Source organism: Salmo salar, unplaced genomic scaffold, assembly GCF_905237065.1.
Source record: "Salmo salar unplaced genomic scaffold, Ssal_v3.1, whole genome shotgun sequence".
In the NCBI taxonomy this organism is placed as follows: domain Eukaryota; kingdom Metazoa; phylum Chordata; class Actinopteri; order Salmoniformes; family Salmonidae; genus Salmo; species Salmo salar.
Genome location: NW_025548288.1, coordinates 50,752 through 74,652, shown reverse-complemented (window position 1 = coordinate 74,652; position 23,901 = coordinate 50,752). Strand labels below are relative to the sequence as shown.

Genomic DNA, 23,901 nt, shown 5'->3' with positions numbered 1-23,901 from the left:
TTGCAAAATTTCTTGTTTTACTACCATCAGAAATAAGTGACCCAGCATATGCTGTGGAATAGTTGACCAGGGAAATGTCTGTGGCATTGTAATGGTTGACCAGGGAAATGTCTGTGGAATGGTAATGGTTGACCAGGGAAATGTCTGTTGTCATGGTAATGGTTGACCAGGGAAATGTCTGTGGCATTGTAATGGTTGACCAGGGAAATGTCTGTTGTCATGGTAATGGATGACCAGGGAAATGTCTGTGGAATGGGAATGATTGAGCAGGGAAATGTCTGTTGTCATGGTAACAGTTAACCAGGGAAATGTCTGTTGTCATGGTAATAGTTGACCAGGGAAATGTCTGTGGCATGGTAATGGTTGACCAGGGAAATGTCTGTGGAATGGTAATGGTTGACCAGGGAAATGTCTGTTGTCATGGTAATGGTTGACCATGGAAATGGCTGTTGTCGTGGTAACGGTTGACCAGGGAAATGTCGTTTGTCATGGTAATAGCTGACCAGGGAAATATCTGTGGAATGGTAATGGATACAATATACAAAGTTGATGAGCCTTGGTGATATAGACCGATTCCATTTCAGATGATATGGGACTCCCAATCACGACCGTATGTGAGGCAGCCTGTTTATTGTGGTCTTAAATTACAAACGGTCCTATAAATGACTTAATTATCTAGCGAATAAAACACCTCAATCCAGATTAGATCTGAGGGCGCAAAATGATCCATTCACAAGTCGGCCTTTTCCTTGACATAATCAGGACATGACAGGCATAAATAATCACCAGTGCTACAATAACAGATCACACACATTGTGGTTATCAGAAGACAAAATGTATCTCTGAGGCCTTAGTTGGCTTTTAAATATATCCTACATTCTATAACCATTCATCTGATAAGGAAGAAAATGTAAATGATGATAAATCTCTTTGTCAACAGAACTCAAAGAGTTATAACTCGGAATACCAGCTTATACATTATTTTTAACATCAAGATCAGGGGAGAGCGCGAACGCAGTCCCCCACTACCAGAAATTATGCAATCAAGATTTCCACATTTTGGAAATTCACAGGGATCAGCACAGCCGGAGTGCAGTGGCTGAGCCTCGCCCTGGGTGAACCGCCTTCTTGATCACGGTGTCTCCCTTGCCAGGTAAGTATGAGTTGTACACGTTGGTAGAGTAGCACTCATTCCAGGACAAAGGTGTTTGTCTAACGGTTACCACTTGTACTACTGACAATACCACATCATATCGACCAGGGTCTAATAACGTTTACTAATACAGTTGCGGACAAAGCGGTGGAAAAGCGATGCACTTTGTTTTATTATATTATATCGCTGTCTGACTATTTTTCCCATCATGCAACACGGTAGAAATGCTGAAATCACATTCGTGCTCACACAGCCAACCGAAAGACACCAACTATTTCTGCTGTTTTGTAGCGTTCCAGACATTGTAGGAATAGTTTCATCACATACGACCCCAGATATAAAGGAGAAACAGTCGCCTACTACTTCATCAACAACAACAAGACACAGTAGTAGCTACTAGGGATAGGGGGCGATATTTTGACTTCCGGATGAAAAGCATGCGCAAAGTAAACTGCCTGCTACTCAGGCCCAGAAGCTAGGATATGCATTGGTAGATATGGATGGAAAACACTCTAAAGTTTCTAAAACTGTTAAAATAACGTGTGTGAGTAAAACAGAACTGAAATGGCAGGCGAAACCCCGAGGACAAACCATCCCCCTCCCCCCAAAAGAAATCCTCCTACCACTGATTTCAATGGCTGGCACTTTTATAAAAGGGCGAAATCGTGCCCGATTGCAGTTCCTAGGGCTTCCACTAGATGTCAACAGTCGTTAGAAAGAGTTGCAGGCTGTTTTTTTTAAAAAATGAGCCATAAATTGCAGTTTTACTAGGTGGCTCCCATTTTGGCTGTAGTGTTTCAAAGTGCGTGACTGAGAGTGTTCTTTGGTATTTTTCACCGGTAAATACAATAATGATTCTCAGTGTTAAATTGTATTGTTTATTTGCGTATTAGGATACCTAAGGATTGATTATAAACGTTGATTGACTTGTTTGGATAAGTTTATTGGTAACGTTTGGGATTCATTTTGTATGCATTTTGAAGGAAGGAAACCGAGTGGATTATTGATGAAGCGCGCCAGCTAAACTGAGTTTTTATGGATATAAAGAAGGACTTTATCGAACAAAAGGACCATTTGTAATGTAACTGGGACCTTTTGGAGTGCCAACAGAAGATCTTCAAAGGTAAGGCATATATTATATCGCTATTTCTGACTTTCGTGTCGCAACTCCCTGGTTGAAAATGATTTGTTATGCATTTGTGTGCTGGGCGCTGTCCTCAGATAATCGCATTGGTTTGCTTTCACCGTAAAGCCTTTTTGAAATCTGACACGGCGGCTGAATTAAGAACAAGTTAAGCTTTATTTTGATGTGTTGCACTTGTGATTTCATGAAAGTTTAATATTTATAGTAATTTAATTTGAATTTCGCGCTCTGCAATTTCACCGGATGTTGGCCAGGTGGGACGCTACTGTCCCACCTATCCCAAATAAACAAATTCTTATTTACAATGAAGGCCTACACCGGCCAAACCTGGACAACGCTGGGCCAATTGAATAGGCTACTGCAACTCATACTTTTCAGACAGGTGATCTATTATAAATTATAAACTGGGTGGTTTGAGCCCTGAATGCAGATTGACAAAAACGAATATTTTTACTGTTCTAATTTAGTTGGTAACCAGTTTCTAATATCAATAATGCCCTTCTGGGGGTTTGTGGTATATGGCCAATGCTAGAGTGACCCCTATCCACAAGAAGGGCAGCAAAACAGACCTGTATCAATTTTGAGTGAGCGGTCTAAGATGCTGGAAAAAGTAATTTATGAACAGATAGAGGAATATACTGGCAAGAATTTCTCTGTTTTGACTGACTTCATCAGGAAATAAGTGGACCAGGAAAATGTCTGTGGAATAGTTGACCAGGGAAATGTCTGTGGCATTGTAATGGTTGACCAGGGAAATGTCTGTGGAATGGTAATGGTTGACCAGGGGAAATGTCTGTTGACATGGTAATGGTTGACCAGGGAAATGTCTGTTGACATGGTAATGGTTGACCAGGGAAATGTCTGTTGTATGGTAATGGTTGACCAGGGAAATGTCTGTTGTCATTGTAATGGCTGACCAGGGAAATGTCTGTGGAATGGCAATGTTGACCAGGGAAATGTCTGTTGTCATGGTAATGGTTGACCAGGGAAATGTCTGTTGTATGGTAATGGTTGACCAGGGAAATGTCTGTGGAATGGTAATGGTTGACCAGGGAAATGTCTGTTGTCATGGTAATGGCTGACCAGGGAAATGTCTGTGGCATTGTAATGGTTGACCAGGGAAATGTCTGTGGAATGGTAATGGTTGACCAGGGAAATGTCTGTTGTCATGGTAATGGTTGACCAGGGAAATGTCTGTGGCATTGTAATGGTTGACCAGGGAAATGTCTGTTGTCATGGTAATGGATGACCAGGGAAATGTCTGTGGAATGGGAGTGATTGAGCAGGGAAATGTCTGTTGTCATGGTAACAGTTAACCAGGGAAATGTCTGTTGTCATGGTAATAGTTGACCAGGGAAATGTCTGTGGCATGGTAATGGTTGACCAGGGAAATGTCTGTGGAATGGTAATGGTTGACCAGGGAAATGTCTGTTGTCATGGTAATGGTTGACCAGGGAAATGGCTGTTGTCGTGGTAACGGTTGACCAGGGAAATTTCTGTTGTCATGGTAATAGCTGACCAGGGAAATATCTGTGGAATGGTAATGGATACAATATACAAAGTTGATGAGCCTTGGTGATATAGACCGATTCCATTTCAGATGATATGGGACTCCCAATCACGACCGTATGTGAGGCAGCCTGTTTATTGTGGTCTTAAATTACAAACGGTCCTATAAATGACTTAATTATCTAGCGAATAAAACACCTCAATCCAGATTAGATCTGAGGGCGCAAAATGATCCATTCACAAGTAGGCCTTTTCCTTGACATAATCAGGACATGACAGGCATAAATAATCACCAGTGCTACAATAACAGATCACACACATTGTGGTTATCAGAAGACAAAATGTATCTCTGAGGCCTTAGTTGGCTTTTAAATATATCCTACATTCTATAACCATTCATCTGATAAGGAAGAAAATGTAAATGATGAGAAATCTCTTTGTCAACAGAACTCAAAGAGTTATAACTCAGAATACCAGCTTATACATTATTTTTAACATCAAGATCAGGGGAGAGCGTGAACGCAGTCCCCCACTACCAGAAATTATGCAATCGAGATTTCCACATTTGGGAAATTCACTGGGGTCAGCACAGACGGAGTGCAATGGCTGAGCCTTGCCCTGGGTGAACTGCCTTCTTGATCATGGTGTCTCCCTTGCCAGGTAAGTATGAGTTGTACACGTTGGTAGAGGGGCACTCATTCCAGGACAAAGGTGTTTGTCTAACGGTTACCACTTGTACTACTGACAATACCACATCATATCGACCAGGGTCTAATAACGTTTACTAATACAGTTGCGGACAAAGCGGTGGAAAAGCGATGCACTTTGTTTTATTATATTATATCGCTGTCTGACTATTTTTCCCATCATGCAACACGGTAGAAATGCTGAAATCACATTCGTGCTCACACAGCCAACCGAAAGACACCAACTATTTCTGGTGTTTTGTAGCGTTTGTAGCGTTCCAGACATTGTAGGAATAGTTTCATCACATACGACCCCAGATATAAAGGAGAAACAGTCGCCTACTACTTCATCAACAACAACAAGACACAGTAGTAGCTACTAGGGATAGGGGGCGATATTTTGACTTCCGGATGAAAAGCATGCGCAAAGTAAACTGCCTGCTACTCAGGCCCAGAAGCTAGGATATGCATTGGTAGATATGGATAGAAAACACTCTAAAGTTTCTAAAACTGTTAAAATAACGTCTGTGAGTAAAACAGAACTGAAATGGCAGGCGAAACCCCGAGGACAAACCATCCCCCCTCCCCCCAAAAGAAATCCTCCTACCACTGATTTCAATGGCTGGCACTTTTATAAAAGGGCGAAATCGTGCCCGATTGCAGTTCCTAGGGCCTCCACTAGATGTCAACACTCGTTAGAAAGAGTTGCAGGCTGTTTTTTTTTTTAAATGAGCCAGAAATTGCAGTTTTACTAGGTGGCTCCCATTTTGGCTGTAGTGTTTCCAAGTGCGTGACTGAGAGTGTTCTTTGGTATTTTTCACCGGTAAAGACAATAATGATTCTCAGTCTTAAATTGTATTGTTTATTTGCGTATTAGGATACCTAAGGATTGATTATAAACGTTGATTGACTTGTTTGGATAAGTTTATTGGTAACGTTTGGGATTCATTTTGTATGCATTTTGAAGGAAGGAAACCGAGTGGATTATTGATGAAGCGCGCCAGCTAAACTGAGTTTTTATGGATATAAAGAAGGACTTTATCGAACAAAAGGACCATTTGTAATGTAACTGGGACCTTTTGGAGTGCCAACAGAAGATCTTCAAAGGTAAGGCATATATTATATCGCTATTTCTGACTTTCGTGTCGCAACTCCCTGGTTGAAAATGATTTGTTATGCATTTGTGTGCTGGGCGCTGTCCTCAGATAATCGCATGGTTTGCTTTCACCGTAAAGCCTTTTTGAAATCTGACACGGCGGCTGGATTAACAACAAGTTAAGCTTTATTTTGATGTGTTGCACTTGTGATTTCATGAAAGTTTAATATTTATAGTAATTTAATTTGAATTTCGCGCTCTGCAATTTCACCGGATGTTGGCCAGGTGGGACGCTACTGTCCCACCTATCCCAAAGAAACAAATTCTTATTTACAATGAAGGCCTACACCGGCCAAACCTGGACAACGCTGGGCCAATTGAATAGGCTACTGCAACTCATACTTTTCAGACAGGTGATCTATTATAAATTATAAACTGGGTGGTTTGAGCCCTGAATGCAGATTGACAAAAACAAATATTTTTACTGTTCTAATTTAGTTGGTAACCAGTTTCTAATATCAATAATGCCCTTCTGGGGGTTTGTGGTATATGGCCAATGCTAGAGTGACCCCTATCCACAAGAAGGGCAGCAAAACAGACCTGTATCAATTTTGAGTGAGCGATCTAAGATGCTGGAAAAAGTAATTTATGAACAGATAGAGGAATATACTGGCAAGAATTTCTCTGTTTTGACTGACTTCATCAGGAAATAAGTGGACCAGGATAATGTCTGTGGAATAGTTGACCAGGGAAATGTCTGTGGCATTGTAATGGTTGACCAGGGAAATGTCTGTGGAATGGTAATGGTTGACCAGGGAAATGTCTGTTGTCATGGTAATGGTTGACCAGGGAAATGTCTGTGGCATTGTAATGGTTGACCAGGGAAATGTCTGTTGTCATGGTAATGGATGACCAGGGAAATGTCTGTGGAATGGGAATGATTGAGCAGGGAAATGTCTGTTGTCATGGTAACAGTTAACCAGGGAAATGTCTGTTGTCATGGTAATAGTTGACCAGGGAAATGTCTGTGGCATGGTAATGGTTGACCAGGGAAATGTCTGTGGAATGGTAATGGTTGACCAGGGAAATGTCTGTGGAATGGTAATGGTTGACCAGGGAAATGTCTGTGGCATTGTAATGGTTGACCAGGGAAATGTCTGTTGTCATGGTAATGGTTGACCAGGGAAATGTCTGTGGAATGGTAATGGTTGACCAGGGAAATGTCTGTTGTCATGGTAATGGTTGACCAGGGAAATATCTGTTGTCTTGGTATGGTAATAGCTGACCAGGGAAATATCTGTGGAATGGTAATGGATACAATATACAAAGTTGATGAGCCTTGGTGATATAGACCGATTCCATTTCAGATGATATGGGACTCCCAATCACGACCGTATGTGAGGCAGCCTGTTTATTGTGGTCTTAAATTACAAACGGTCCTATAAATGACTTAATTATCTAGCAAATAAAACACCTCAATCCAGATTAGATCTGAGGGCGCAAAATGATCCAATCACAAGTAGGCCTTTACCTTGACATAATCAGGACATGACAGGCATAAATAATCACCAGTGCTACAATAACAGATCACACACATTGTGGTTATCAGAAGACAAAATGTATCTCTGAGGCCTTAGTTGGCTTTTAAATATATCCTACATTCTATAACCATTCATCTGATAAGGAAGAAAATGTAAATGATGATAAATCTCTTTGTCAACAGAACTCAAAGAGTTATAACTCGGAATACGAGCTTATACATTATTTTTAACATCAAGATCAGGGGAGAGCGCGAATGCAGTCCACCACTACCAGAAATTATGCAATCGAGATTTCCACATTTGGGAAATTCGCAGGGGTCAGCACAGCCGGAGTGCAATGGCTGAGCCTCGCCCTGGGTGAACCGCCTTCTTGATCACGGTGTCTCCCTTGCCAGGTAAGTATGAGTTGTACACGTTGGTAGAGGGGCACTCATTCCAGGACAAAGGTGTTTGTCTAACGGTTACCACTTGTACTACTGACAATACCACATCATATCGACCAGGGTCTAATAACGTTTACTAATACAGTTGCGGACAAAGCGGTGGAAAAGCGATGCACTTTGTTTTATTATATTATATCGCTGTCTGACTATTTTTCCCATCATGCAACACGGTAGAAATGCTGAAATCACATTCGTGCTCACACAGCCAACCGAAAGACACCAACTATTTCTGGTGTTTTGTAGCGTTTCCAGACATTGTAGGAATAGTTTCATCACATACGACCCCAGATATAAAGGAGAAACAGTCGCCTACTACTTCATCAACAACAACAAGACACAGTAGTAGCTACTAGGGATAGGGGGCGATATTTTGACTTCCGGATGAAAAGCATGCGCAAAGTAAACTGCCTGCTACTTAGGCCCAGAAGCTAGGATATGCATTGGTAGATATGGATGGAAAACACTCTAAAGTTTCTAAAACTGTTAAAATAACGTCTGTGAGTAAAACAGAACTGAAATGGCAGGCTAAACCCCGAGGACAAACCATCCCCCTCCCCCCAAAAGAAATCCTCCTACCACTGATTTCAATGGCTGGCACTTTTATAAAAGGGCGAAATCGTGCCCGATTGCAGTTCCTAGGGCTTCCACTAGATGTCAACAGTCGTTAGAAAGAGTTGCAGGCTGTTTTTTTTTAAATGAGCCAGAAATTGCAGTTTTACTAGGTGACTCCCATTTTTGCTGTAGTGTTTCCAAGTGCGTGACTGAGAGTGTTCTTTGGTATTTTTCACCGGTAAAGACAATAATGATTCTCAGTCTTAAATTGTATTGTTTATTTGCGTATTAGGATACCTAAGGATTGATTATAAACGTTGATTGACTTGTTTGGATAAGTTTATTGGTAACGTTTGGGATTCATTTTGTATGCATTTTGAAGGAAGGAAACCGAGTGAATTATTGATGAAGCGCTCCAGCTAAACTGAGTTTTTATGGATATAAAGAAGGACTTTATCGAACAAAAGGACCATTTGTAATGTAACTGGGACCTTTTGGAGTGCCAACAGAAGATCTTCAAAGGTAAGGCATATATTATATCGCTATTTCTGACTTTCGTGTCGCAACTCCCTGGTTGAAAATGATTTTTTATGCATTTGTGTGCTGGGCGCTGTCCTCAGATAATCGCATGGTTTGCTTTCACCGTAAAGCCTTTTTGAAATCTGACACGGCTCCTGGATTAACAACAAGTTAAGCTTTATTTTGATGTGTTGCACTTGTGATTTCATGAAAGTTTAATATTTATAGTAATTTAATTTGAATTTCGCGCTCTGCAATTTCACCGGATGTTGGCCAGGTGGGACGCTACTGTCCCACCTATCCCAAAGAAACACATTCTTATTTACAATGAAGGCCTACACCGGCCAAACCTGGACAACGCTGGGCCAATTGAATAGGCTACTGCAACTCATACTTTTCAGACAGGTGATCTATTATAAATTATAAACTGGGTGGTTTGAGCCCTGAATGCAGATTGACAAAAACGAATATTTTTACTGTTCTAATTTAGTTGGTAACCAGTTTCTAATATCAATAATGCCCTTCTGGGGGTTTGTGGTATATGGCCAATGCTAGAGTGACCCCTATCCACAAGAAGGGCAGCAAAACAGACCTGTATCAATTTTGAGTGAGCGGTCTAAGATGCTGGAAAAAGTAATTTATGAACAGATAGAGGAATATACTGGCAAGAATTTCTCTGTTTTGACTGACTTCATCAGGAAATAAGTTTACCAGGATAATGTCTGTGCAATAGTTGACCAGGGAAATGTCTGTGGCATTGTAATGGTTGACCAGGGAAATGTCTGTGGAATGGTAATGGTTGACCAGGGAAATGTCTGTTGTCATGGTAATGGTTGACCAGGGAAATGTCTGTTGTCATGGTAATGGTTGACCAGGGAAATGGCTGTTGTCGTGGTAACGGTTGACCAGGGAAATGTCTGATGTCATGGTAATAGCTGACCAGGGAAATATCTGTGGAATGGTAATGGATACAATATACAAAGTTGATGAGCCTTGGTGATATAGACCGATTCCATTTCAGATGATATGGGACTCCCAATCACGACCGTATGTGAGGCAGCCTGTTTATTGTGGTCTTAAATTACAAACGGTCCTATAAATGACTTAATTATCTAGCGAATAAAACACCTCAATCCAGATTAGATCTGAGGGCGCAAAATGATCCATTCACAAGTAGGCCTTTTCCTTGACATAATCAGGACATGACAGGCATAAATAATCACCAGTGCTACAATAACAGATCACACACATTGTGGTTATCAGAAGACAAAATGTATCTCTGAGGCCTTAGTTGGCTTTTAAATATATCCTACATTCTATAACCATTCATCTGATAAGGAAGAAAATGTAAATGATGATAAATCTCTTTGTCAACAGAACTCAAAGAGTTATAACTCAGAATACCAGCTTATACATTATTTTTAACATCAAGATCAGGGGAGAGCGCGAACGCAGTCCCCCACTACCAGAAATTATGCAATCGAGATTTCCACATTTGGGAAATTCGCAGGGGTCAGCACAGCCGGAGTGCAATGGCTGAGCCTCGCCCTGGGTGAACCGCCTTCTTGATCACGGTTTCTCCCTTGCCAGGTAAGTATGAGTTGTACACGTTGGGAGAGGGGCACTCATTCCAGGACAAAGGTGTTTGTCTAACGGTTACCACTTGTACTACTGACAATACCACATCATATCGACCAGGGTTTAATAACGTTTACTAATACAGTTGCGGACAAAGCGGTGGAAAAGCGATGCACTTTGTTTTATTATATTATATCGCTGTCTGACTATTTTTCCCATCATGCAACACGGTAGAAATGCTGAAATCACATTCGTGCTCACACAGCCAACCGAAAGACACCAACTATTTCTGGTGTTTTGTAGCGTTTTGTAGCGTTCCAGACATTGTAGGAATAGTTTCATCACATACGACCCCAGATATAAAGGAGAAACAGTCGCCTACTACTTCATCAACAACAACAAGACACAGTAGTAGCTACTAGGGATAGGGGGGCGATATTTTGACTTCCGGATGAAAAGCATGCGCAAAGTAAACTGCCTGCTACTCAGGCCCAGAAGCTAGGATATGCATTGGTAGATATGGATAGAAAACACTCTAAAGTTTCTAAAACTGTTAAAATAACGTCTGTGAGTAAAACAGAACTGAAATGGCAGGCGAAACCCCGAGGACAAACCATCCCCCTCCCCCCCAAAAGAAATCCTCCTACCACTGAGTTCAATGGCTGGCACTTTTATAAAAGGGCGAAATCGTGCCCGAATGCAGTTCCTAGGGCTTCCACTAGATGTCAACACTCGTTAGAAAGAGTTGCTGGCTGTATTTTTTTTTTTAAATGAGCCAGAAATTGCAGTTTTACTAGGTGGCTACCATTTTGGCTGTAGTGTTTCCAAGTGCGTGACTGAGAGTGTTCTTTGGTATTTTTCACCGGTAAAGACAATAATGATTCTCAGTCTTAAATTGTATTGTTTATTTGCGTATTAGGATACCTAAGGATGGATTATAAACGTTGATTGACTTGTTTGGATAAGTTTATTGGTAACGTTTGGGATTAATTTTGTATGCATTTTGAAGGAAGGAAACCGAGTGGATTATTGATGAAGAGCGCCAGCTAAACTGAGTTTTTATGGATATAAAGAAGGACTTTATCGAACAAAAGGACCATTTGTAATGTAACTGGGACCTTTTGGAGTGCCAACAGAAGATCTTCAAAGGTAAGGCATATATTATATCGCTATTTCTGACTTTCGTGTCGCAACTCCCTGGTTGAAAATGATTTGTTATGCATTTGTGTGCTGGGCGCTGTCCTCAGATAATCGCATGGTTTGCTTTCACCGTAAAGCCTTTTTGAAATCTGACACGGCGGCTGGATTAACAACAAGTTAAGCTTTATTTTGATGTGTTGCACTTGTGATTTCATGAAAGTTTAATATTTATAGTAATTTAATTTGAATTTCGCGCCTGCAATTTCACCGGATGTTGGCCAGGTGGGACGCTACTGTCCCACCTATCCCAAAGAAACAAATTCTTATTTACAATGAAGGCCTACACCGGCCAAACCTGGACAACGCTGGGCCAATTGAATAGGCTACTGCAACTCATAGTATGTAGTACTTTTCAGACAGGTGATCTATTATAAATTATAAACTGGGTGGTTTGAGCCCTGAATGCAGATTGACAAAAACAAATATTTTTACTGTTCTAATTTAGTTGGTAACCAGTTTCTAATATCAATAATGCCCTTCTGGGGGTTTGTGGTATATGGCCAATGCTAGAGTGACCCCTATCCACAAGAAGGGCAGCAAAACAGACCTGTATCAATTTTGAGTGAGCGGTCTAAGATGCTGGAAAAAGTAATTTATGAACAGATAGAGGAATATACTGGCAAGAATTTCTCTGTTTTGACTGACTTCATCAGGAAATAAGTGGACCAGGAAAATGTCTGTGGAATAGTTGACCAGGGAAATGTCTGTGGCATTGTAATGGTTGACCAGGGAAATGTCTGTGGAATGGTAATGGTTGACCAGGGAAATGTCTGTTGTCATGGTAACGGTTGACCAGGGAAATGTCTGTTGTCATGGTAATAGCTGACCAGGGAAATATCTGTGGAATGGTAATGGATACAATATACAAAGTTGATGAGCCTTGGTGATATAGACCGATTCCATTTCAGATGATATGGGACTCCCAATCACGACCGTATGTGAGGCAGCCTGTTTATTGTGGTCTTAAATTACAAACGGTCCTATAAATGACTTAATTATCTAGCGAATAAAACACCTCAATCCAGATTAGATCTGAGGGCGCAAAATGATCCATTCACAAGTAGGCCTTTTCCTTGACATAATCAGGACATGACAGGCATAAATAATCACCAGTGCTACAATAACAGATCACACACATTGTGGTTATCAGAAGACAAAATGTATCTCTGAGGCCTTAGTTGGCTTTTAAATATATCCTACATTCTATAACCATTCATCTGATAAGGAAGAAAATGTAAATGATGATAAATCTCTTTGTCAACAGAACTCAAAGAGTTATAACTCAGAATACCAGCTTATACATTATTTTTAACATCAAGATCAGGGGAGAGCGCGAACGCAGTCCCCCACTACCAGAAATTATTCAATTGAGATTTCCACATTTGGGAAATTCGCAGGGGTCAGCTCAGCCGGAGTACAATGGCTGAGCCTCACCCTGGGTGAACCACCTTCTTGATCACGGTGTCTCCCTTGCTAGGTAAGTATGAGTTGTACACATTGGTAGATGGGGGACTCATTCCAGGACAAAGGTGTTTGACTAACGGTTACCACTTCTACTACTGACAATACCACATCATATCGACCAGGGTCTAATAATGTTTACTAATGCAGTTGCGGACAAAGCGGTGGAAAAGCGATGCACTTTGTTTTATTATATTATATCGCTGTCCGACTTTTTTGCCATCATGCAACACGGTAGAAATGCTGAAATCACATTCGTGCTCACACAGCCAACCGAAAGACACCAACTATTTCTGGTGTTTTGTAGCGTTCCAGACATTGTAGGAATAGTTTCATCACGCTTGTTTTCTGCTCTCAGTAAAATATGATTCCACCATCGACCACAGGGTGGCATACGACCCCAGATATAAAGGAGAAACAGTCGCCGACTACTGCAAATCAAATCTTATTGGTCAAATTCACGTGATTATCAGACGTTATTGCGAGTATAGCGAAGTGCTTCTAGCTCTGACAGTGCAGTAATATCTAACAAATTACACAACATTTACTCAATACACACAAATCTCAGTAGGAATGAATTTAGACTATATAAATATGGATGAGCGATGTCAGAACTGAACGGACTAAGATACAGTAGAAAAGTCCCACACAGCAAACTTTCCTTAAAAAGACGACTATGCCCGACGGCTAATATACATTCAGTTTTGGTTGAAAGTTGAAAAGACGTCCGTCTACGGCCCATTTTGGTTGAAAGTGAAAGATGGTGCCGTGTAAACAACACAAAATAAATGATAGGTGTACCAGAGAGTTGATCTGTACTAATGAAAAAAAATTTATAAAGCCTTTATTATTATTATTTAGGCCATTGTATACTGTAGGATAATTATTCAAGAGAATGCTTGAATGTATTTAAATGCAGGACTAGTAGGCTGTGTGATGAAATGAAGTAATAGTAAGGACTAATTGATGACAGGACAGAAATCTGAACAACACCAGCATAATGACATACTAGAGTCTGCTCTAATGAAGAACAACAAATGGTAAAGCTTTTATTAGGGCTACAGCATAGCAAAATAAAAATAAAACAAGAATTTGAGAACCTGTCATGTTGTGCGGACCGTTAAACATTTTTAGAACTTGCGTGTCAATAGGTTAAAAGGTCATTAAGGTCACATGATCACCTCATTCAAGGTGGGGGGCGGCAGGTAGCCTAGTGGTTTGAGTTGTTGGATCGATCCCCGAGCTGACAAGGTAAAAATCTGTCCTTAATAAACGACGACTGTCGTTAATAAATCTAAATTGCCAAGCTCCTAAAACCATTCTTCTCAAAAAGGGACTACACAAATTACCACCATGCAAATTAATAATTGGTTTAGAAGACAAAATAAGAATCTAGCCTATTAAAACAGACAGAGCAGGTCATTTTGATTCTGTGACCTTAGTGACCCTTTCAGCAATGGGAGGGTGTAGTAAAGGCTGTTCTTATGCACAACGCAACTCAGTGTTGCCTGGATACAGACTGTAACCATGTATTGTGTGGTTACGGTACCACAACACCCGGAGGACTTTGTTTTTATGGCTATGACACTCACAGCCATGATAAAATGTCATCATAACACATTGGCTCTCATGTATTATTGCTCAAATATACCATGGCCGTTAGCCAATCAACTTTCAGGGCTCAAACCACCAAGTTATTAATACAAAATATACTACAGAATAATGACATGTTTGTAGGGACCGTTGACAACAGAGTACACAGTTGTGTTTCCTAATCCCCGCTTCGCGTGATGGCCGTTGAAGTTGAACAAGGACATCAGGCCGTTGGTAAAGAGCCTGAAAGTCAAGCACACATAGGAAGTACTTTATGAAATGAACACTTTCAAACTGCTGAGGAGAAAAGGCTCTTGGATTTACTGTCTTTGTTGCAGACAGTTTGTATCACTAACGATACCTTTAAAATGACTTACTTATTGGATCCATTCTAGAGATATGACATACCAACATGACCTTGTTGGCACAGTCCTTTGTGTCCTTACCACCAATTTTGCTTAACCTTGCAATCTGTATCAAGAGACTTTGTTTGAAACACCGGAAGTTATGCAGTAATCACTGTCTCAGTATGACTACTTAAAAAAAGATATCTACAGGCATTGCTTATAAGACTGAAATTAACTAATTGTATAGCTTTCGGTCGGTAGTGTGAAAAATGCTGACTAAATCTACAGTGTAAATGAAATGTCAAAATAAATTTCAATTTCCCCATCAGATTCTGTGCATCTACACTTTGGAGCTGCTTGTCTAGTTGCTCAAAGTCTTCCTCCGTCTCCATCCTCTTCACATGGAACTCAGAGTCACAGGGCTCTGCTTTCCCAACACGTTTCACCTCCTCCAATATCTCCACCAATTTAGTTAAGACACACTTCTGAAATTCTGAAAGGAGAACATTTTGTTGACACTGTGGAAATATGGGGTTGTCACACGCAAGACGATCCTGACAGACAAGATTGTGATTGCAAAAATGTTTTGACATTTTACTTGCAATAATACATATAGTTCAACGTTTCAATAATATTCTATATTCTAATGGATTCAGTGTTTAACTTTAACACAAGTTTCAAGTTTGTAGTCAATTTTGAGTCGTTCCACAAAAATAGTTGGCTTTTTAATTAGTGCATCATTTATACATTAAATATCAGAGAACCAAAAGACACACATTTCGTGGAACAATCATCTTACTGTCAATATTCATGGGAAACAGCTCTGGTCTAGCGGAGGGAATGGGAGGGTGAGAGCTGCCATGCTCTTGGCTCCGTTGGGACTGGCAAGTAGAAGCCCTGGAATAAATCTGCAGAATTCAAAGCCAACTCAGTGTCAACCCAGAGATAAACAGCTAAAAATATATTTTTGCAAATCTACAAAATACAAAACATATTTTAAGGATAGTTTTAATCTTCAGTTATCAAGTATAATTTTTGCTCATCGTAAGGAAACTAGCGCTGATGAGCGAACGCATCCCCGTCGTGTGCATGTTGTCTGTGTGTGCTCTTTAGTTACTACAGTTGAAGTCGGAAGTTTACATAAACCTTAGCCAAATACATTTAAACTCAGTTTTTCACAATTCCTGATATTTAATCCAAGTAAAAATTCCCTGTCTTAGGTCAGTTAGGATCACCACTTTATTTTAAGAATGTGAAAAGTCAGAATAATAGTTTATTTCGGCTTTTCTTTCTTTCATCACATTCCCAGTGGGTCAGACGTTTACATACACTCAATTAGTATTTGGTAGCATTGCCTTTAAATTGTTTAACTTGGGTCAAACGTTGCGGGTAGCCTTCCACAAGCTTCCCACAATAAGTTGGGTGAATTTTGGCCAATTCCTCCTAATAGAGCTGGTGTAACCGAGTCAGGTTTGTAGGCCTCCTTACGCGCACACGCTTTTTCAGTTCTGCCCACACATTTTCTATAAGATTGAGGCCAGGGCTTTGTGATTGCCATTCCAATACCTTGACTTTGTTGTCCCTAAGCCGTTTTGCCACAACTTTGGAAGTATGCTTGGGGTCATTGTCCATTTGGAAGACCCATTTGCGACCAAGGTTTAACTTCCTGACATTTCTCCAAAAAGTACGATCTTTGTCCCCATGTGCAGTTGCAAACCGTAGTCTGGCTTTTTTTTTATGGCGGTTTTGGAGCAGTGGCTTCTTTCTTGCTGAGCGGCCTTTCAGGTTATGTCAATATAGGACTCGTTTTACTGTGGATATAGATACTTTGTACCTGTTTCCTCCAGCATCTTCACAAGGTACTGTGCTATTGTTCTGGGATTGATTTGCACTTTTCGCACCAAAGTACGTTCATCTCTAGGAGACAGAACGCATCTCCTTCCTGAGCGGTATGATGGCTGTGTGGTCCCATGGTGTTTATACCTGCGTACTATTGTTTGTACAGATGAACGTGGTACCTTCAGGCGTTTGGAAATTGCTCCCAAGGATGAACCACACTTGTGGAGGTTTACAATTTTGGGCTGATTTCTTTTGATTTTCCCATGATGTCAAGCAAAGAGGCACTGGGTTTGAAGGTAGGCCTTGAAATACATCCACAGGTACACCTCCAATTGACTAAAATGATGTCAATTAGCCTATTAGAAGCTTCTAAAGCCATGGCATAATAATTTTCCAAGCTGTTTAAAGGCACATTCAACTTAGTGTATGTAAACTTCTGACCCACTGGAATTGTGATACAGTGAATTATAAGTGGAATAATCTGTCTGTAAACAATTGTTGGAAAAATTACTTGTGTCATGGCACAAAGTAGATGTCCTAACTGACTTGGCAAAACTATAGTTAAGACATTTGTGGAGTGGTTGAAAAACGAGTTTTAATGACTAAAACCTAGGAACACAAGCATTACACTACACCCACAATAACATCTGCTAAAAATGTGAATGCGACCAATAAAATGTGATTTGATTTAAATGGCGCCTGGGTGTGAGAATTCATTATTGAAAAATACATTGAGAAAGGTTGGTAAACCAATACATAGTCATGGTTGGGATCAATTTCATTTAAATTCCAGTCAATTCAGGAAGTAGACTGAAACTCTAATTCCAATTCTCCTCAATGCTTTTCAATTAAGACAATTTTGAATTTGGTTTACTTTCTGACTTGACTGGAATTGAAATGGAAGTGACCCCCACCATCTACATAGTCACTATGAAAATATAGACCTTAATGATATTTTTAGTATATTTTTAGTAAAAGTGAAATATTGTGTTTATTATCTATTGAGTTTTAATCTATGAGTGTCTGTGTGTCTCTCTCTCTCTCTCTCTCTCTGTGTTTCTGTCCACGTGATTCTGTCCACGTGATTGTGTGTGTGTGTGTGTGTGTGTGTGTGTGTGTGTGTGTGTGTGTGTGTGTGTGTGTGTGTGTGTTTGTTTGTTTTTTTTTGTTTTTGTTTGTGTGTGGAACTCTGTCCAGACACCACTAGACCACTGCCAAGCCAGGAATAATTCTACAGGGACCTGTAGAAACAGCACTTTGACTTTTAACACATTTTGATATGTTACAGCCTTATTAATTATTATTGGTCTTCGTGGAGATACAGCACCTTCGGAAAGTATTCAGACCCTTTGACTTTTTCCGGAATTTGTAACGTTACAGCCTTAATTAGGGTTAGGGGGCAGTATTGACACGGCTGGATAAAAAACGTACCCGATTTAATCTGGTTACTACTCCTGCCCAGTAACTAGAATATGCATATAATTATTGGCTTTGGATAGAAAACACCCTAAAGTTTCTAAAACTGCTTGAATGGTGTCTGTGAGTATAACAGAACTCCTATGGCAGGCCAAAACCTGAGAAGATTTCAAGCAGGGAGTGGCCTGTCTGAGAAGTAGTGTTTCATCTTGGCTCTTTTTATTGAAGACTCAGGATCTGTGCAATAACGTGACACTTCCTACGTCTTCCATAGGGTCTCAGAGCCCGGGAAAACGTTGAACGATATCGAGGCAGGCTCTGGCTGAAACACTTTATCGCTTTTGGCAAGTGGCCACCAGAGTACTATGGGCTTAGGCGCGTGCCCGCTTCGACCGAATGCTTTGTTTTCCTTTGTCTGTTTATCTAAACGCAGATTCCCGGTCGGAATATTATCGCTTTTTATGAGAAAAATTGCATAAAAATTGATTTTAAACAGCGGTTGACATGCTTCGAAGTACGGTAATGGAATATTTAGAATTCTTTTGTCACGAATTGCGCCATGCTCGTCACCCTTATTTAGCCTTTAGGATAGTGTCTAGAACGCACGAACAAAACGCCGCTGTTTGGATATAACGATGGATTATTTTGGACCAAACCAACATTTGTTATTGAAGTAGAAGTCCTGGGAGTGCATTCTGACGAAGACAACAAAGGTAAGAACATTTTTCTTATAGTAAATCTGACTTTGATGAGTGCTAAACCTGCTGGGTGTCTAAATAGCTAGCCCTGTGATGCCGGGCTATCTACTGAGAATATTGCAAAATGTGCTTTCACCGAAAAGCTATTTTAAAATCGGACATATCGAGTGCATAGAGGAGTTCTGTATCTATAATTCTTAAAATAATTGTTCTGCTTTTTGTGAACGTTTATCGTGAGTAATTTAGTAAATTCACCGGCAGTGTTCGGTGGGAATGCTAGTCACATGCTAGTCACATGCTAATGTAAAAGCTGGTTTTTGATATAAATATCAACTTGATTGAACAAAACATGCATGTATTGTATAACATAATGTCCTAGGGTTGTCATCTGATGAAGATCATCAAAGGTTAGTGCTACATTTAGCTGTGGTTTGGGTTTATGTGACATTATATGCTAGCTTGAAAAATGGGTGTCTGATTATTTCTGGCTCGGTACTCTGCTGACATAATCTAATGTTTTGCTTTCGTTGTAAAGCCTTTTTGAAATCGGACAGTGTGGTTAGATTAACGAGAGGCTTATCTTTAAAATGGTGTAAAATAGTCATATTTTTGAAAAATTGAAGTAATAGCATATCTAAGAATTTGAATAACGTGCCACAGGATTCAACTGGCTGTTGAGCCCATAGAGCTTAATCTTAAACTGTTTTTTTCCTCATCAATCTACAATACCCCATAATGACATCACAATACCCCATAATGACATCACAATACCCCATAATCACATCACAATACCCCATAATGACAAAGCAAAAATGGGTTTTTAGAAATTTTAGCAAATTTATTTAAAAATAACTACCCAGAAATATCACATTTGCATAAGTTTTCAGACCCTTTACTCAGTACTTTGTTGAAGCACCTTTGGCAGTGATTAGAGCCTCAAGTCTGCTTGGGTATGACGCTACAAGCTTGGCACACCTGTATTTGGGATGTTTCTCTCATTCTTCTCTGCAGATCCTCTCAAGTTCTGACAGGTTGGACGGGGAGAGTTGCTGCACAGCTATTTTCAGATCTCTCCAGAGAAGTTTGATTGAGTTCAAGTCCAGACTAGTCGGGTACTGCGAATGTGTCTGGGAAACTGGCTCTGAGAATGGTTGTGTTGATATTCAGCCCCTCTCATGAACCTCTAACAGGCCAACGCTGTACAGTGACTTCTGTACAGACTGTAACGTAACAAAATGTGAAAAAAGTCAAGGTGTCTGAATACTTTCCGAATGCACTGTATATATACCACAGCATATCTTTACTGTAATATATTCTACATATATACCACAGCATATCTTTACTGAAATATATTCTACATATATAACACAGAATATCTTTACTGAAAAATATTCTACATATCTACCACAGCATATCTTTACTGTAATATATTCTACATATATACCACAGCATATCTTTACTGTAATATATTCTACATATATACCACGGCATATCTTTACTGTAATATATTCTACATATATACCACGGCATATCTTTACTGTAATATATTCTACATATCTACCACAGCATATCTTTACTGTAATATGTTCTACATATATACCACAGCATATCTTTACTGTAATATATTCTACATATATACCACAGCATATCTTTACTGTAATATATTCTACATATATACCACAGCATATCTTTACTGTAATATATTCTACATATATACCACAGCATAACTTTACTGTAATATATTCTACATATCTACCACAGCATATCTTTACTGTAATATATTCTACATATCTACCACAGCATATCTTTACTGTAATATATTCTACATATCTACCACAGCATATCTTTACTGTAATATATTCTACATATCTACCACAGCATATCTTTACTGTAATATATTCTACATATCTACCACAGCATATCTTTACTGTAATATATTCTACATATCTACCACAGCATATCTTTACTGTAATATATTCTACATATATACCACAGCATATCTTTACTGTAATATATTCTACATATATACCACAGCATATCTTTACTGTAATATATTCTACATATATACCACAGCATATCTTTACTGTAATATATTCTACATATATACCACAGTATATCTTTACTGTAATATATTCTACATATATATACCACAGCATATCTTTACTTTAATATATTCTACATATTCCACAGCATATATTTACTGTAATATATCTAGTGTAGTCAGTCTGTTAAGGTGAGGTGTTGTAAATGTAGTGTAGTCAGTCTGTTAAGGTGAGGTGTTGTAAATGTAGTGTAGTCAGTCTGTTAAGGTGTTGTACATGGAGTGTAGTCAGTCTGTTAAGGTGAGGTGTTGTAAATGTAGTGTAGTCAGTCTTTTAAGGTGAGTTGCTGTAAATGTAGTGTAGTCAGTCTGTTAAGGTGAGGTGCTGTAAATGTAGTGTAGTCAGTCTGTTAAGGTGAGGTGTTGTAAATGTAGTGTAGTCAGTCTGTTAAGGTGAGGTGCTGTAAATGTAATGTAGTCAGTCTGTTAAGGTGAGGTGCTGTAAATGTAGTGTAGTCAGTCTGTTAAGGTGTTGTAAATGTAGTGTAGTCAGTCTGTTAAGGTGAGGTGCTGTAAATGTAGTGTAGTCAGTCTGTTCAGGTGAGGTGTTGTAAATGTAGTGTAGTCAGTCTGTTATGATGAGGTGTTGTAAATATAGTGTAGTCAGTCTGTTAAGGTGTTGTAAATGTAGTGTAGTCAGTCTGTTAAGGTGTTGTACATGGAGTGTAGTCAGTCTGTTAAGGTGAGGTGTTGTAAATGTAGTGTAGTCAGTCTGTTAAGGTGTTGTAAATGTAGTGTAGTCAGTCTGTTAAGGTGAGGTGCTGTAAATGTAGTGTAGTCAGTCTGTTCAGGTGAGGTGTTGTAAATGTAGTGTAGTCAGTCTGTTATGATGAGGTGTTGTAAATATAGTGTAGTCAGTCTGTTAAGGTGTTGTAAATGTAGTGTAGTCAGTCTGTTAAGGTGTTGTACATGGAGTGTAGTCAGTCTGTTAAGGTGAGGTGTTGTAAATGTAGTGTAGTCAGTCTGTTAAGGTGAGGTGCTGTAAATGTAATGTAGTCAGTCTGTTAAGGTGAGGTGCTGTAAATGTAGTGTAGTCAGTCTGTTAAGGTGTTGTAAATGTAGTGTAGTCAGTCTGTTAAGGTGTTGTACATGGAGTGTAGTCAGTCTGTTAAGGTGAGGTGTTGTAAATGTAGTGTAGTCAGTCTGTTAAGGTGAGGTGCTGTAAATGTAGTGTAGTCACTCTTTTAAGGTGAGTTGCTGTAAATGTAGTGTAGTCAGTCTGTTAAGGTGAGGTGCTGTAAATGTAGTGTAGTCAGTCTGTTAAGGTGAGGTGTTGTAAATGTAGTGTAGTCAGTCTGTTAAGGTGAGGTGCTGTAAATGTAGTGTAGTCAGTCTGTTAAGGTGAGGTGTTGTAAATGTAGTGTAGTCAGTCTGTTAAGGTGAGGTGCTGTAAATGTAATGTAGTCAGTCTGTTAAGGTGAGGTGCTGTAAATGTAGTGTAGTCAGTCTGTTAAGGTGTTGTAAATGTAGTGTAGTCAGTCTGTTAAGGTGAGGTGTTGTAAATGTAGTGTAGTCAGTCTGTTAAGGTGAGGTGCTGTAAATGTAATGTAGTCAGTCTGTTAAGGTGAGGTGCTGTAAATGTAGTGTAGTCAGTCTGTTAAGGTGTTGTAAATGTAGTGTAGTCAGTCTGTTAAGGTGAGGTGTTGTAAATGTAGTGTAGTCAGTCTGTTGAGGTGTGGTGCTGTAAATGTAGTGTAGTCAGTCTGTTAAGGTGAGGTGTTGTAAATGTAGTGTAGTCAGTCTGTTAAGGTGAGTTGCTGTAAATGTAGTGTAGTCAGTCTGTTAAGGTGTTGTAAATGTAGTGTAGTCAGTCTGTTAAGGTGAGGTGTTGTAAATGTAGTGTAGTCAGTCTGTTAAGGTGAGGTGCTGTAAATGTAATGTAGTCAGTCTGTTAAGGTGAGGTGCTGTAAATGTAGTGTAGTCAGTCTGTTAAGGTGTTGTAAATGTAGTGTAGTCAGTCTGTTAAGGTGAGGTGCTGTAAATGTAGTGTAGTCAGTCTGTTAAGGTGAGGTGTTGTAAATGTAGTGTAGTCAGTCTGTTATGATGAGGTGTTGTAAATATAGTGTAGTCAGTCTTTTAAGGTGAGGTGCTGTAAATGTAGTGTAGTCAGTCTGTTAAGGTGAGGTGTTGTAAATGTAGTGTAGTCAGTCTGTTAAGGTGAGGTGTTGTAAATGTAGTGTAGTCAGTCTGTTAAGGTGAGGTGTTGTAAATGTAGTGTAGTCAGTCTGTTAAGGTGAGGTGTTGTAAATGTAGTGTAGTCAGTCTGTTAAGGTGAGGTGTTGTAAATGTAGTGTAGTCAGTCTGTTAAGGTGAGGTGTTGTAAATGTAGTGTAGTCAGTCTGTTAAGGTGAGGTGTTGTAAATGTAGTGTAGTCAGTCTGTTAAGATGAGGTGTGTGTGTGTGTGTGTGTGTGTGTGTGTGTGTGTGTGTGTGTGTGTGTGTGTGTGTGTGTGTGTGTGTGTGTGTGTGTGTGTGTGTTAGTGAGAGAGACAGATCCTATGTCAATAATCTATAAGGTCCTATGTTGCTACACAGTGTATTGAGGACGTACTCTCAAATGACACCCTTTTCCCTATATAGTGCACTACTTTTACAGTATATCCCTGATACCTCTCTACCTTCCTCTCTCCTCGCTCCCTCTCTCCTCCTTCCACCCCTCCACCTCTCTCCCTCTATCCTCCTTCCACCTCTCCCTCTCTCTTCCTTCCACCTCTCCCTCTCTTCCTTCTACCTCTCCCTCTCTTCCCTCTCTCCACCTCTCCCTCTCTCCCTCCACCTCTCCCTCCTTCCCTCCCTCACTCCACCTATCCCTCTCTCCCTCCCTCTCTCCACCTCTCCCTCCTCCCCTCTCTCCACCCCCCCTTTCTCCGCCCTCTCTCCTCTCTCCCTCCTCCCCTCTCTCCCTCCACCTCTATCCCTCTCTCCCACCCTCTCTCCACCTCTGCCTCCTCCCCTCTCTCCACCCCCTCTCTCCTCCCTCCACCTCTCTCCTCCCTCCACCCCCCTTTCTCTCCTCCCTCTCTCC

General features: G+C 40.1%; 5 non-coding genes across 5 annotated transcripts; all 5 read right to left on the bottom strand.

The window, feature by feature from the left end:
- Positions 1-997: 997 nt before the first annotated feature.
- On the bottom strand, positions 998-1,161 carry LOC123732837 (U1 spliceosomal RNA). The gene has a single exon (XR_006763434.1). It is a non-coding gene; the product is annotated as a U1 spliceosomal RNA (small nuclear RNA).
- Positions 1,162-4,310: 3,149 nt separating this feature from the next.
- LOC123732839 (U1 spliceosomal RNA) lies at positions 4,311-4,474 on the bottom strand. Its single transcript, XR_006763436.1, has one exon. It is a non-coding gene; the product is annotated as a U1 spliceosomal RNA (small nuclear RNA).
- Positions 4,475-7,368: 2,894 nt separating this feature from the next.
- On the bottom strand, positions 7,369-7,532 carry LOC123732838 (U1 spliceosomal RNA). The gene has a single exon (XR_006763435.1). It is a non-coding gene; the product is annotated as a U1 spliceosomal RNA (small nuclear RNA).
- A 2,545-nt stretch (positions 7,533-10,077) lies between these two features.
- Positions 10,078-10,241, bottom strand: LOC123732836 (U1 spliceosomal RNA). Its single transcript, XR_006763433.1, has one exon. It is a non-coding gene; the product is annotated as a U1 spliceosomal RNA (small nuclear RNA).
- A 2,501-nt stretch (positions 10,242-12,742) lies between these two features.
- On the bottom strand, positions 12,743-12,906 carry LOC123732840 (U1 spliceosomal RNA). The gene has a single exon (XR_006763437.1). It is a non-coding gene; the product is annotated as a U1 spliceosomal RNA (small nuclear RNA).
- Positions 12,907-23,901: the final 10,995 nt, after the last annotated feature.